The 16,203-nt window shown below is 43.8% G+C and overlaps 1 protein-coding gene and 1 long non-coding RNA gene across 4 annotated transcripts in view; one reads left to right on the top strand and one right to left on the bottom strand.

The window, feature by feature from the left end:
• The window catches only part of NTM (neurotrimin), a 984,038-nt gene that overhangs the window by 866,996 nt on the left and 100,839 nt on the right, over positions 1 to 16,203 (bottom strand). The gene's annotated exons all lie outside the window — the stretch shown is intronic.
• LOC108529684 (uncharacterized) lies at positions 226 to 5,412 on the top strand. The gene is made up of 2 exons (XR_001885618.1): positions 226 to 691; positions 4,990 to 5,412. It is a non-coding gene; the product is annotated as an uncharacterized LOC108529684 (long non-coding RNA).

Below are 16,203 nucleotides of genomic sequence, written 5' to 3'. Positions count from 1 at the left end.
CAAGTATCCTGTGCTCGTATTGGCATTATGTCACCATTATATGCGGGATATAGTGGGATTTACCTTGTATTTTCAGCTCACAATTCTTTAGCCCAAGAAGTGCCACAGTCACATCTCAGCCCAATACAGATTACTGGACTTTGTTTTGATGTCATAATGGGATGAAAATTCTAGATCCCTTGAAAAGAGGGGGAATATATTTTCTATATAAGAAGGGCATGAACTGCTATAGTGAGAAGGCAGACTGTGGTGGACTGGCTGAAAAGAGGCCTCCAAGAATTCCTCCCACCCTGTCTGCACATGCTGTACTTGCCATCATGAAGTGGAATCTATATCCCTTTTTCTTGAATCTGGGCTGGCCTGCAAGTTTCTCTGGCCAATAGGATGAGGCAGAGGCAATGCTGTGTCAGGTCGTGATGTAGATCTTTTGAAGCCTGACAGCTTTTGCCTTCTGGAAGCCAGCCACCATAAAAAAAGAGTTCAGGCTAGGAAATAAAATGACACAAGATCATGTGCAGAGATCAGGATTCTGTGCCAGAGAACTGAAAAGCCTAGACATGTGAGTGGGGCTGGCTTGTATGTTTCAGACCCAGCTGAGCTCCAAGCTGAATGCAGCTGTGTGAGTGACTCCAGCTGACACCACGAAAAAGCAGAAGGACCACCCGACCAACCTACAGGAATATAAGAAATCGTAAGTCATTCTTGTTTGAATCCCCCCAAGTTTTGGGGTGGAGTGTTACAAAGCAATACATAATGGGAAAAGCCCCTGAAGCTTGGGCTTTCTTGGCTTCACAGTGATTCCCCCTGTAGGCATAGAGTCTGGGTAGGAAGGCAGTGGCTCTTTTGCCTGCAGCCCTGTGAAGAAGGACCAGGCACTGGTGCTATGTGCTGACTGCTCTCCAGACTCTTCCCCACTTCCTGCTCTGCTCCGTGCCAGGGAATGTAGACCCCACCAACTCTATCACCTTCTCCCTTGCTGGCTGGTTCTAGTTGAACCTGGCAAATGCCTGAACAAAGAAAATGATCCTCTTCCCCATTCCGTCCCTTCTCCAGAGCTGCACCTGTCAGTGTTTGAGCCTTCCAGGCCAGAGATCTGGCAGGCAGACCTTCCTCCATGGCTCCAGCCTTCCCCTCAGTTCCAAAACATTATCCCTTCCCCCTTCTTCTTTAAGCCTAGAGGTGGCAAGAGCTTTCTTGTTTACAAACCACTGAGTGTCTCCACATTCCTTTTAGGTGTTCTTTGTCCTACCTGTAACCTCTGTAAATTGTCTCCTCAATACCATATCTTCACTTGAATAAAATAAAATTCTGTTTTCTATTGTTACCCTGGCTCATATACTCACCTATTCTCGTCTCCAAATTCTGAATCTTAACACGTAGAAAGAATGATAATGGAACAGGAAGTCATGGCTACTGGATTTCAATTTGGGGTTTATAATTTACTAGCTTGGTAACTTTGAACCAATCAATTAGCTTATCTGAGTCATAATTTCCTTCATTGAAACTGGAAATAATAATAGCCTACTTTACAGGTTATGTTTGGGCACCTAGTATTCACTAAGCCCTGGGTCCCGAATATGGAACTTCTTAGGTGCTATATTTATATACATCAGGGGGCTGAGTTAGAGGCCTTTATCTTCTCCAGAGTTCAGCAAGAATCAAAACATGAAGGCTATACGAGAGTTTAAAATAAAGAAACATATGCTTTGAACTGAGAAAAGACTGACCACCTTTCTGACAGGCTTCCAGGGGCCCAGGGATGGCAGCATAGGCATCAGAAGAGGATGTCTGACAGGCCCTCCTGGTGGTGGAGCCAGGATCAGGCAGCAGCAGGAACACTTTTTTTGCTGGGGTTTCAAATGGGTGAGCAAGTAGGTGCGCATCACTGCTGAATGAAGAACTGGTGGCATTACAAAGAGTAAATAGGATAATATGTTATCAAAGGATCTTCTCTTTGTAATCAGAGGGCCGCTCCGGCTGTTTCTGGACATTATGCATTATTTATGGCCCGTCCAGGGCTGGCATCCCGCTATTCATCTGCTTCCTCAGAGGGACGGCAGGAAAAAGAATCTTGGAGAGCAATGTTGAGCAAGACTAAATGAGAGAGAAATGAGCAGATAAAGGAGAAAGAGAAGCTGGAGAAGAATGTGGTTGGAAAGGGAAAGAAGGAAAGGAAGAAAGCAACAGGCTGCTGGGGTGATGGGAGTTGTTCAACTTGACCATGACAGAACCCAGTGTTTTAGGAAACTTGCTCCAAATTCCAGCGGATCCTAAAGGTGGAATTGTATGGAGTTCAGTTATTTCACATCCCTGCTTATTCCTGATCAGAAAAACTCACTCTGGGAATCAATTTCTGCCAGGCTCCAAAGGGTTTGTAAGAGGTGATGCTGGGTGGCTGCAGGTCAGGGAGCTGAGAGACACTCCCTTCAGAGAGCATGCTCGCTGCGGGGAAAGGAAATGAATTTAGCAGCTGGCCCTGGGAACCTGAGATGGAGAAGACTGAGCTGAGCGACCAAGCAGCACAATGAATCTATATCCTCGTACAGCGTGGTGTCTTGCACGCCATAGACGACTCTGCGGCCTGGAACTGGGACTTCCGTGCCTTTCTGGTAGCATGAATCAGCAAAGCTACAACCACCCCCATTTCCACTTCTAGCATTCAACTCCCTGCCAAATTCTGGAGGCAACAGAGTCCCATGTTTGTCTTCTTTTCTGAACACCCACAGTAATGCTGTTATTATCATTATCATCATCATCAAACACTAAACCCTTGCCAAGTGTCCTTCATTCTGTATTCTGTGTCAGAGAACTAATATCAACTGAGTGTCCAGTAAATGGCGGTTCCTTTGATGGTATTTAAATTGTGTTATCTAAATTGAACCTCACGACAACTGTCAGATGTCACAATCCCCATTTTATAGAGGCTATAGCATGCTCAAAGAAATAATTTGCCCAAGGTCACACAGTTCATCATGGTGAAGTGTGGACTGCAATCCCTGCCTAGGATCTCTGAGAAATGAAGACCAATATCCTCTTTCTCTTCCTCAGTCATGCCCTTGAGGCTGCACTCAACACTGCAGGTAACCAGTCAAGAAAATTACAATACCCATTTCAGCACTGGCATGTGACACATACAGACAAATTTAAATTAAGCCCCAGTTTCCCATTCAGGATGGTTGGAGAATAATCTGATCTTTCCTGGTATCAATACCCTGTCTGCAGGGGATATTGGATGAAAAGTTGGCTTATTGCTAATTTACCACTTATTCTCAGCTGCAACATGAATCTTCATTTCTTTTTGGAATGACTGGTCCTGCCACACATCCTCAGAAATAGACCTGCCTTGGTGGCCAAAGACCAAGGCTTGGCTCTCTTCAGGGGCTCTGGGACATTTCACTTTTGTATTTGTCTTTTGACATCACCACGAACATTCACCCAGAGTTGTTGAGATTAGATTGGATGGGGAACCCCACCCCCCTACACACACTTGAAAAATAACCTATACAAAATGCCTGATGTGGTAGCTGGCACAGAAGGGCCTCTCTCGTATCCCCGTTGCCTTTGCTTGGAACTGATCCCAGATCCCTCCTGCCCCACCAGGTGGTCACGTCACAGCATTCCTCCTTCCTCCTTCCTCCCAGCCTTCTGTCAAGAGGACCACAGATTTGCATTTTACTTGGGGAAGGTGCGTGCTTCTTGGCCTGGAGGGCATGATGCCCTGGTGGTTGTGGATCAGAGGCATCTCTGGGATGGGGGAAGGCTCTGGTACCAACTGAGAATTTCAAATAGGGGTGGAATCAACACATGGTTATTGGGCATTGAATACTACCGGCTCTATGCTAATTGCTTTAAATATATCATTTAATCCTTTCTACAACTCTCTGAGGCGGGAATCAGCAGTCCCCTCCTCCTACTCCATTTTTCAAGAATAAGATCTTCAGATATTTATTCAAGGCAAGGAGGGCTTTGGTGGAATTTTCCATTCAGATCTGATTTCAATGCTCATGTTCCATTTCTGTTTGACTATCATAATTCCCACTTCCTTTTTACAATTATATTTTGAATTCTCAGGGTGTGGCCCACTGTCTGCGACATGGAAGATGCTTAGGAGGTATTCATAGCACAAATGAGGAGTGAATGAAGGAAGAGCATGCAAAAAAATGTCTTTAGGACTTCAGACCCAGAGTGGAAGAGGAAGAGGGAGTCAATGACATGACTGGGCTGACTCTCATTGCTCCTGGGAAAGGGGCAGTGTCCACACAGAAGGAAGAGGGTCTCAGGTGTCCGTCTACTCTCCTGTGGATGGCCATCTGATGACTCAGGAAGGGCCAAATGCATCAGCCTCTCTTCACCTCTGCCTCCTGTCTCAGCCCCCTCAGTAGTCTTAGCAAAGAACCCAGTGGGCTGCCCGAGGCAGAACTGTGTCCTCCTCCAGCTAAAACTGGGAGCCTCTGCCCCTTAACTGGCAAATTCAAAGGACAGGACCATTTTGCCTTCTCCGATACTTGCATTTGAAAAGGAAAATCAACTCTTGGGGATGTGCCAATCTTGTATCTTTTATTGGCATCCTCATAGTCTCACCTTTAAATTGAAAAACCTTTCTTTAGTCTGTTTCTCTCTCTTTTTTTAATACAAAATTTACCAATAAGAGGAATTCAGTAAAAGATTTCTGGCATAAAGCAATTGCCATTTGTGTAGAGACAGGACACTTAACATAATACAGGCAGAAAATTAGCCTGTAATCACTGCTTTCTTTTGGATCTACTTTAGATGTATTGAAGCCTAGGAGACCCCTCCCGAGAGTGTGCCCCCTGGGACTCAGTCCCTCCACCTGCTCATTACCTTTGGTTTTGTTGTTTCCGACAAAGAAAATTAGGGCGCCGTGGCTATTGAGATGTTTGTGTTCAGCCAGTGAGACGCTCACACACAAAAAAGTGATAGCCACTGCATCTGATTATGGATGATTTAATGGAATGAATTGTCTTGCAGGTTCATGGAGGAAATGCCAACGCCGGCAGCACCAGGCAGGTCTTCCTTGTCCTGCCTCTACTTGGACCTTAATTGCCAAGGGCAGAAGACAGGCTCCGCTTCCCACACTGCCCTTTTGTTGGGTGCGAAGAAAGAGCCTAGGCAGGGGCAGAGGCCAGCAGCCAGCTGAGGCTTTCATGCAGGGTGAAATGCAGCGGAGGGGCAGCGGCTCTGCTTCGCTGCCGGTTTTCTCGCTCTCCCAACAAAGAACTCAAAGTCACTGAGTGTTCGAGAAACCTCCAGATGAGCCTGGCAAGGGAAGCTGGAGAAGAGCTCTGTGGCTTTCACTGAATTCCCGCCTCCCCTAAAGAACTTAATTTCCACTTTCAGTATCTCTTGTTCTTTCTTCACCTTCCCTTTTATTATAAAAATATTCTGAGTGGAGCTGCTTCTTATTAACTTCATGATCACAAGTGAGTAAGTCACTCTATGGCAGTAGGCCTCCGTTTACATGTTTACAAATGAGTTTGTAATGCCCATTCTTGGGACTTGATGTGAGGTTTGAAAAGAATGTGTAACCCAGACAGCCCTCTCACCACAGAGAGCAGGGGGACTTCTTGGTTTCCAGCAATATTCAACACACTCCGGTTTTTAAAATTCATTAGGAAAGTTGGAACCACAGAATGTATTTCCAATACTAAGGTCAAGGAGGAGGCAAAGCCACCATCCCTGTTTGAGCTTCTTTCGAAGCTTTGACTTCAGTCTTCCAGTTAAATGTGGAAACTCAGGTCATCCCAGAACCCCACAGGACCCAGTGCTGGGGTTTCCCGTGCAAAGGAAAATGCTTCAACAACCTGATGCAATTAAAACTAATACCAGTGTTTACTTATAGCCCTCTAAGAAGATTAAAAGAGATCTGCTTGATAACCATCAGCTAGACTTCTTAAAATTAACTTCCTTCTGCTTGTGCTTTTTCTCTCACATATAACATAGCTGCCTGAAGCCTTTTTCCCAGGACCCATGCTCAACTCCCCCACACAAATCACACCCATAGTAAATTTTACTTTCTCATCTCCTTTGCTCTGTTTCTGCCTTTTCTCCTCTCCCATGAGTCTGTACCCTCATCTCCTTTACTCTAGTTCTGTCTCTGTCTATCCACTGTCCCAAATTTGCATCATAAAAGCTTATCACAGGAGATTAGCTTACGAGGTAGAAATCTCTTTGGAGGTTAAATCTCTTTTGGAGGTACAGGGAAAGGAGAAACAGAGTGGACAAAAATAGCAGTTTCTTTGTCAATCAAGGCAGCGTGCAAGCCTGTGAAGATTCACGTTAATGATTCTTGTGGCCATCAAATATGATGGAGGAAGGACACATCCCAGAGTGGTTAAAGATTCTATTCCAGCTCACCCAGGGAGTGTATAGAGAAAGGAACACCAGGGCCAAACAGGTAAAAGCAAAAGGATGTCAAGCTTTTGTCAATCTGTCGAATAAAAACCTGAAACAATTTTTGCCCATGAATATGCATGATGTATATGTCTCAGCTCTCATCAGCAGTGCTCAGCAGATGGCTGGTATGTGTGGAGATCTGCTATACACTATACCTGAAGATTGTGATGGGCGGGGGAATCAAGAGCTGGACAGAAGCTGTCAGAATGCAGAATGCATCGTCTGGGGGAGTGGCAACTCTCCATTACCCTTGGTCCTGAGGCCACAGGCCATGATCTTACAGAATATAAAAGGTAGCTCTAATGAGTAAGACATGAAAAGGGGCTTGACCATTAGTGGTCATTAATGCTCCCATTCCCGGGGCCATTAACCTTGGGTCCCTTGGCCCAATTCCAACTAGGTTAATTATATACCGCCTTCTCAAATTCCCTCCTGCCCTGACAGCTGTATGCAGCATGGTTTAAGAAATGTTAGTGGCATCTATCTTAATTATCAACCTGAGGATGATGCCCTCATCATTGTTCCCCATATATGAGCATTGTCATTATGAGTAGGAGGACTAGTGGGAACTCACGGTACTACAAAGGCTATGTCTTCTTTACCAGGCCTGTTCCTAAATGTGTCCCAGAGAAGCAAATAGGCTCTTTTCTTTTCTTCTTTTCTTTTCTTTTTAACTTAATATGGGGCTGTGTGGCTACATTTCAAAAGCAGAGATTGTACTGCTAACAATGCAGAGCTCATAGTGATGGCCAAGAGGTATGCCAAGAGGACCAAAGGGGCCCTAGTTGCTAGAAAGCACTGGCTGTGTGGTTGCCTATGCTGACCTAGGGTGCTTCCCTGCAACAGGGCCCTGCAACCACACAGCTCCCTCAGCTCTTTCTAGTGTTATGAAAAAGTTACATAATACTTGGAAGCTTGAGGCTTAGCAGCATGGCTCACGTCCCACTGATTGCTGGCCACATCAGACACTGCCCCTGATATTAACCACATCTGAAGTTCTCCCCCTTCTTCTCCACCATCCACTACCCCCCAACCTTCGCAGGCTTTGCATCTTCCCAAACTGGGGTCAGTCCTAGGACTCACCTTCTCCAAGCCTTTGCCCAGAAAGCTGAGCACAGCCAGAGACACAAATCATGTGAGATGGAAGCCACACACATTCATTGTCTCCACATTCAGGGGATCTTCTAGGACTTTTCCAAGTGCATTCGGTATCTTTGGCTAATTCAATCTCTACTTCTCTTAACCGTCAGTGTTCTGCTAAATATTTACCTCAAGCCCATGTTCTTACAAGACAATCTTCTCTCCCACTCCTGTAAGGAAACTGAAGTTATCAGGTGTGCTCTACTTAAATTTCCATCCATAATCCATCAGTATCAAATTCTCTACATCGATGTCCATTTCTACCTACTCTGTTGTTTCCTCCACACAAGCATTGCTTTATATGCAGTCATCGATCTAGAAATACATTTCCTAGCACCCTCCCTACTTCTACCCCACTGTGCCCAGTGTATTCATCTGCACATTGCCATTAATTTGGAAAACCCCCACTCAATTCTCTCCTCAATTTTCAAAGGCCATAGTATTTTTCAGCCCAAATTTTGCACTTACAGAATATATTACATCTGTATCAAGTCAGGATATAAAGTGAAAAGAAGCTTCAGGGGATGGAAAGAAATGAGTTTCCCCCCACCACCACCCAGACTGAAGAAAATGGAGACAGAGCTGGCCACTCTTCCTGGAAGACCATGGTTACCTCCCATACCACCCTTACTCAGGAATGGCTAGATGCCCTGACTCTTTCCCCAAGTTTTCTGTTTCAGAGGCTCACTGCTATTTCCCACAATGTGCTCTATAGGAATCCCTTTTATTATACTGCTTTATTTTAAACCACTCCTATTTTAGAAACCGCTGGAGCTTAGAAACCAATTTCCATGCTTATTCCGAAGCATTTGTGGCATTTAGGGAAGTTGTACACAAGCTGCATGTGAGTTTCATCATGGGAGACCCAAACTCAGTTGGCTCAGAGGAAGGAAGTCGGGGTGGAGGTGGGGGGTCTGTATGATGTCTTCATTTGGTATAAATGCCTAGTATCAAGTGACAACTTTTAGTGGGTGGAGGAAAGGTAGTATCCCGCTATCCAAGCAAAGTCACTTTTAGGAACAGACAGAGTTGTCCTTCAGTGGCATAAGGCATCGTGCTGGTACATCAATGCATCCTGCTTGATGTCACCCTTGCAATCATTCCTGATAAATCCCCCTCTCTCTTGCTCTACTCTGTTCCAAGGCCAGGAGTAGGTTGAAGCACTTGCAAAATTTAGGAGAGTGCAAAAACAAACAAGAAAACATAATCAAGATAAACAAAAATTTAATGCAGTATTTTTTTTTTTCCAAAATGAAATCAATGCAAAAACCACATGATGAATGACAGATCAAAAGTTTAAATAAAGTTAGGATCAGTAGAGTACCAAGTCAAGCCATAGCAGAGCCACAGGCCAAAGGAAAAATCAGTAATACTGATCCTACCTCTATTTGAATTTTGATATTTTGTTAATACATTTTAACATTGATTTTGATTTTAAAAAAAAAATTTATGAAAATGTTGTTAATATTTCCTCCTGAGTTTTCACATTATCTGCTTCAATTCAGCATGCAGCTGAGTGCCTGACTTGCTTTCTGTGCTAATGGATGTTCTCACACACAATCGCATATCACCAATAACCTTGGAATCACTCACTTTCCTCCATCCTTGCTGCCACAGCCCCAGATCATTTCCTCATCCTCCCTTTCTTACATTAATTCAACAGTTATCTATTTGGTCTGCAGATTTCCAGAACCATCCTTTTCCTGGAAAATTGCAGATCCCACTTTTCTGGCTGTTCCAGAGTCATATGGTACTCCCTAGGGTCTAAGGTGAGGAGTTCCAAACTTTAGTCTGGCTGCAGCCTCCTTTTTCTCTTTGTTCCCACCTTAGGCAACCCTTCGTTTGCCTCTGCAATCTCCTTTCTCACCATTCCTTCTTCCAGGCTCCCCAAATAACCCATCTGCTCTCATGTTGTGATGTATCCCGGCTGCTCTCCAATGGTTCTTCGAACCTCTCATGCTCTCTCCCACCCTTCTCACATTTTATACATGTGGTTCTGTCTGTCTGGAATATTCTCCTATCTTCCTTCAGTCCGGAAAACCTGCTTTTTGTGGAGACTTCTATTTGCTCGTTTTCCATTGTATTATAATTGCCTGTTGGTACATTTTTCTCTCTCACCAAGCCCTAAAATGCTTCACAAGGGCAGAGAGGACGTCTCTAATTCATCTCTATATAAAAGGCATACAGCAGGTGCTCAAAGCAAGTTTGGGGGTTATTTAAATGAATAATGAATAATTGGATAATTGAGTCATCACTGCCAGAATACTCATAAACAAGGCTTTAGTAAGCCCCTGGCTTTGCAAGGTGGTGTGCAGGGCACTAAGAATCAGTGCTGCCCTGGGCGAGTGAGTGTTCACCAAGCTCCTCAAATCCTGGAGCTGCATGAAACCCACATTTTATTCCCAACACCCAACACAGGCATAGGGCAGGACCAAGTAAAGAGCCCGACTGGATTGAAATGTGGGTGCTGGGCTATGTGAAGAAGGGCTTTGTGGCTTTCCCAGAGCTGAGATGCCTAATATCAATTTTAAAACAACTTCATCGGATAAAACTAGACACCTTCGAAATGTAACCATTTCTGGGTAAGAGCCTCAGAGTTGTGAGTCTCTTTCTGTAGAGCTGTGTGGTGAAGAAATTCAATGGGAGCACCACTTTTAACAATTATAACCACCATGGTCAGAGTCTCTGATTATGAATGTGCTTGGATAACCACAGAGGCTACTAGTCCATCTGAAGTTTGCCTTCATTCATTTAGCAACTGTGTTGCTAAACACTCCTACCCTCAGGCGTTTCTCTAGATACTAGCCATACAAGATGTAGAAAACAAGAGTCTCCTAGTCGTGTGGCTGAGGCAGATAAACCTGGCTGAATGTAGAATTACACTACAATGTAATAACTGCTATGACAGAAATACCCACATTGTACCCTGGTATGCTACCTACCTCTTAGGGAAAGTGTCCATAAATGCTCCCTAGAAGAGTTAATTCCTGACGTGTGCCCTGTAAGGGGTAATTCCCACATTTGAAGTAGCCAGGTAACAAAGACAAAGGCAAAATAATCGAGGCAATGAAAGCATGATATGCAAAATTTTGAGTGCAAAAACAAGATAAAGGAAGTTTCCATGCTGGAAACTGTAAGGCTGAAAAGTTAGGTGCAACAAGAAATGAAATGTGAATGGTGGATACTGTCTGAGCCATGAAAAGTCAAAATACTTGCCCTGAAAGATTATTTTGCAAAGGGGAGTGATCTGATTGAATTTGTTTCTTTAGGAAGAATTATTACAAAAGCAGTGAGAAAAGAAATAAGTGGAGGCAGAAAGGTCAGCTTTGGGTCTCTAGTGCAGTGTGGGCCAGAAAGTCGCTGTGTGTAAATCAAGGGATTGCAAGTAAAGTAGAGAGCAGGTTCCACTGGTCCTGAGGAACTGCAATTGTCAGAACCTGGTGGCCAGCTAAATGTTTAGGTAAGGATAGGAAAGAAATCTAGTATGACCCACAGGATATAAAGTTGGACTTCTGACGGACGAGGAACGGGATGGAGAACAGGGAGTAGACTGATACGTGCAGCTTTTATCACATGCATTTCAGGGACTTTGGATACATCTGGGAAGAGATATCTAGAAAACATATCTATCCAGGAAGCAGTATTTTGAGACTCATCAGTAAATGGTTTTATGAAGTCAAAGAGGTTGTAAGAGATTATTCAGGGAGGTAGAAGAGAGTAAGAAGAGGATGGATATGATTTACTGGACACCAACATTCAAGCTAATGTAGGAAGCGGAGGGCGCATCCTTTGTGTCCTGGAATCACAATGAACCCTCTCCTCGGTACTCTCTCCTCCTCTCCTTCCCACTTAGTGGTCAGCCACATTCACTAGAAGAGGACCTGGTTCAGATTAGACGCTCTGACCACAGAGAATGGCAACACCAACCCAAAGGCAGAAGTGGGGTAGAAGAGAATGAACAAGTCTTGGAGTTGGGAGACCTGAGTTGGGGTCCCTGCTCTGTTCCTTGATAGCTGTGGAATCTGGATGGGTTTCTTCACTGCTTCCACTGTATTCCGACTTGATAAATCTGCTTTTTTCATCTCTGAGATGGAGATTTGTTATGATTAGGATTCTTTGAAACTGCTTGCTTGTGATCGAACCAGTACAAATAGATATGATTCTTACATGGATCATGTGGGGTTCTGCATTCGCCTTTCTCCTCCAAGCATTACCCTTTCTCCTCCAAGCTGCGCTACCCTCCCAGAGTCTGGGTCAAACCCTCAGTGAGGCCTAAGATATGCCCATCGAGCTGAACCTATTATCGCTCTGTTAAAACAGGGGGTGTGGGGTATGTATAGCAAGTGCCCCCCAAGTTCCTCACTTTCATCCACAAGAATAGCCCAAAGAGGAAAGACATTCCTAATTAAAGGAAAACCTATCAGGGGTATGGTGGCGAAGGCTGGATGTCATAAGACAAAAATAAACTTTAAATGCTTCTAGTATTTAGCCCGAGATCAAGATTAGAGAGCTTTTCCGCCTATGTGGGCTGGTAGGAGAAGGGGTGGGTGGGGTGGGCAGGGGAAGTGTGGCTTCTTTTCAAAGTGTTCCCTCTTATACTCTCATACCATAAAAAAGCTGTTTTCACTCGAGGGTCTTTAGGCTCTTTCCTTTTTCTTTTATTGTCTTGATAAATCCTTTATAGGGGCAGCTGTCTTACAGAACTGGCCCAGAACACACATAAACCCCTCTCATCACAGGTTATAAGCCTGCCCCTCCTCCCATTACTTTGGAGCCTGTAAATAATAGACTGATTAGGAAACCAAGACTGGACCTGCCACAGCCCTGAGCACCATGCCACCTCTCTTCCCCCTTCCAGACAAGTAACAGATGGCTGGCCCGGCTAGCGGTCTAGATGAGCAGAGAGACATCCTGCAATCCTAAGCATGGCCACAGGGCCCAGGTACATGATTAGCTGGGGTCCTACTGGTACCTGGTTTTAGACCCCAACCCTGCCACTCACTTGTCTATTAAATAACTCATCACTTTAACTTGGTGAGTTGATATGCAGTCCATAGATAGCAGGGAAGAGTGCTCCCTAACCTTAGTGGAGAATGGATTTATTATGAATTTTCTAGAAGAACATACCATAGACAAGAACATAAAATGGGTGAAAAGCTAAACAGTAAGTATAGATTTAGTTAACTTCAGCCACCTTGGACAGACTAAGAAGAATACAAAGGCTTTCCTCCCTCCTTTCCTCACTTCTTCCCTCCCTCCTTTCTTCCTTTTTTCCTTCCTTCACTCCTTCCTTCCTTCCACAAATATTTATCCTGAGTACCTGCCAAGTTCCAGGTAAATACTCAAGGCAGGGATTATGCCCATATCTCAGTGTCTGGATAATAGATGGTCAACACATTTTTTGAATGTGTCTTTATCTTCCTGCCTCTTTTTTTCTCTTCCCAGTCTTTTCGTAATAACATCATTTTTTCCTCACTGTGTCTCCCATGACCTGTAAGGTATTGAGTTCGTTATCTTTGTCTTTCATTTCTAAAGCCCGGTTATACTTTGACTCATCTCATGAAATCCCATTAAACAACTAATCTACCTTTGGCAGTTTTTTCCTTTAGGAAAATGAATGTAGCGCTTCGTGGGTGATAATTCTGTATTATTCAGGAAAAATATTTATATTTCCTCATTTTAAATGATCTAAGTATTAACTTGAATCCTAACTTACTAGATCATCACATGATTTACCCAAGCAAGATGTGCGATGTTGACTGCGATATGTAGCACTTTATCAGCTCCCTGCATTTCAATCCTCTTCCTCCTCCTCAGTGCAATTTTTTATTTTGTGTCCCATTTTGCTGAGAGCCTCACCCTCTGTACCTGTCATGGCCCCCTTCTCATGTGTGGCAGCTCACAAAGGTTTAGGGGATTAAACTCCTCTCAGAAAAATATAGAGAGACCTCTCCAAGAACAAAATACAAAGAAAATCAGATTAATAACCCTATAATGAAATAATTTTAAATAATAAAAGATAATTTGTTATCAGCTTCCTCAAGTCCCACCATTCAAACCATGTGGGCAGACACCTACTGTGTCTGCTTAAAAGGTTGGGCTTGGTTTGCAAAAGTTACTTCCTTATATCTATAACCAACTGGGCCCAGTCAACTGGGAGAACAGACTAGAGATGATGTAGTCAATGAGATGGTGGAGGAGAGAGGAAAAGAGATGTTTGAGGCAGAAGAACAGTCTGAGCAGACAGCTAGAAAACATTTGGCCTTGATCGTTTGGGGTAATTACAAGTGGCACGACATTGTTATTCCATAAAGAGCAAGGACAGGCAATGAGGCTAGAAAGCCCGGCATCACATACATTAAGCCTTTCTTTGTGACATAAAGAAGCTTGGACTTTGTCTGGTCAAATGTGGGCACTAATATGGCCTACTCCACATTTTGGAAACATTGCTTTGGGAGCAGTATGAAGGACAGATTTGGGTGCCGTAAGGAGAATAGAGGCTATTGTAATAGTCCAAGAAGGATATAATGATAATCTACAACTAAGAGAGTGGTATCAGGAATAAGACGGGCCTATATTTGAAATAAAAATTTCAGGACTGGTGACTAGTTATAAATGGAGCACTGGAAGAGATGAATGTTGAAAAGTCCAGGTTCCTGGCTAGGCAGCTGAGCAGATGGAGATGCTACAAATCAAGAAAGAGAATTCAGAAGAAAGCAGAGCAGGAGCTATAGATGATGAATGTGATGCTGGAAATAAAGAGCCTGAGGCATATGGTACCTGGGAGCCATCCAGGTGACTCTGTTTGGCAGACAAGTGGGCATGTAGGGATGGAACTCATGGACTGGAGATCAAGATTGGGGAATTACTAGTATGCAAATGTGACTTTGAGACATGATCGTAAATGAAATTGCCAAGGAGAAGACATAGAGCAAGAGGTGAGCTACAGTTACAGCCCAAATAAACCAACCTTGTAAGAGGAAAATTGGGAAAGAGGAATGGGCCATAGGAGCTGAGGAAGAAGAGTTTCCAGATGGAGGAGGTGGGTTATGTCAACTCTTACAAAGGCAAGAGACATGGATATGTTCAGAGAAAGGTCAGAGCATGCTGAAAGTGCTTTGTAGTTTTTGCTGGACAGGAGGTCATTATTTCTAACTTGAATAAGAGTAATTTCAATGAAAAAGTAAGACTAGGGACCAGATGACAGTTGACTGAGGAGTGAAAATGAGAGAATGAGGTGAAGATAGTAGGGATGTGAACTACTTTTTGAAGAAAGCAGGATGAGAATGGAAGGAGAAAGATAAGACCATTGTTAGAAGAAGACATGTTTAGGGTTTCTTTTTATTCTGAATTTGAAGGGAAAACTCAATGGTTTGGAAAAAGAAGTAGATCAAGAAAAGGTAGTCAAAGGGAAGGAGAGGTTGAAGATGCCAGAGACAGAAGGAAGGAATAGATGGGGCAGAATTAGCTCTTAGCAGGGAGAGGGCCACCTCATCCTCTGAGAGAAGGAAAGCTGGAGCTGTCTATGTGGTTTGGCTGGAAGAGCAGTTCTGTTTGAAATAAGCTGAGAGAACAGGACAAAGTGTGAGCCCCCTCCCTCTCCATCATGGAGCTGTTATACCTGTGATGGCCATGCCTCATTGGCTTCCATTTTCCCTCTCCTAGCTCAGTGATGCTTCCAAGTTTCTCCAAAACCTTGCAGCTAGGAAATTCTAAGTAATGTCCACTCTCTGGTTCTTCCAATACGATTGAAACCCTGCTTATCCCTGCCTCTTTGCGGAGAGGGGAAAGGCTATCTTTACGTGTGGTATTGCCAGGAGTGGAGGAAAATTCAGCCCGTATGAGTGAGCTTAAAAAAAAATGCATGAGTTTGTGTCTGATGAATACGCCTTCACCTACTGATTCACAGGCTCTCTCTCCCCATCAGGATCCATACGTTCTGCTCATGGACTCCCTTAGGAAACATTACTGGAGCAGTTGTCAAACCATGGAATATTTAAGTTTGGACATGGAGCTGCCATGCCACAGTCCAAGGTACCCCTGCCTGCCTTGGGCTCCATAGTGGGTTACAGCCTCCTCTCTGCTCCTGCCTGCTACCAAGTCCCCAATAATGAGGGGTGAGAGGCTCACTGTTCAAGGGCATGGTGGAATGTGTTTGAAGTCCAGCTACCTAAGTGCGAGTATCTTACTAAATGAGGCAATATTTATAAAACATTCTGAACAAAGCCTGGAAAATAGTAATCACCCTGCAAATATTGACTATTATTTTCATTGTCGTTAGTATTATTATTCTTCATATTCTTATGAGATCAAAACCTATTCTATGTACACAGTGGAAAATCAATTAATATTTTGCAGAGTAATTAGTCAATGTGGTATTCAAGCAGCCTGAAGAACGATCAAGGGATGACTCAATCTCTGGGGGGTAGTGGAATTAATGTGGGCTTTGGAGTCAGACAGGCATGAGTCAGATTGAATGTCTACCACTTATTAGCTGTGTCTTTTAGCCTCAGTTTCTTCATCTATCAAGTGGGTATGCTAAATACTACCTCAGAGGGCTATTATAAGGCATAAAATTACCTTTATTCATTGTCAAACACCCATCAGCTTTTTAAAATTACTCCCTTCTCCTCATTGCCTTTACCCAGG

This window comes from Rhinopithecus bieti, unplaced genomic scaffold (genome assembly GCF_001698545.2).
Source record: "Rhinopithecus bieti isolate Rb0 unplaced genomic scaffold, ASM169854v2 scaffold_6481, whole genome shotgun sequence".
Lineage (NCBI taxonomy): Eukaryota > Metazoa > Chordata > Mammalia > Primates > Cercopithecidae > Rhinopithecus > Rhinopithecus bieti.
Note: the sequence above shows the minus strand (reverse complement) of the source record. Positions and strands in the feature narration are given on the sequence as shown.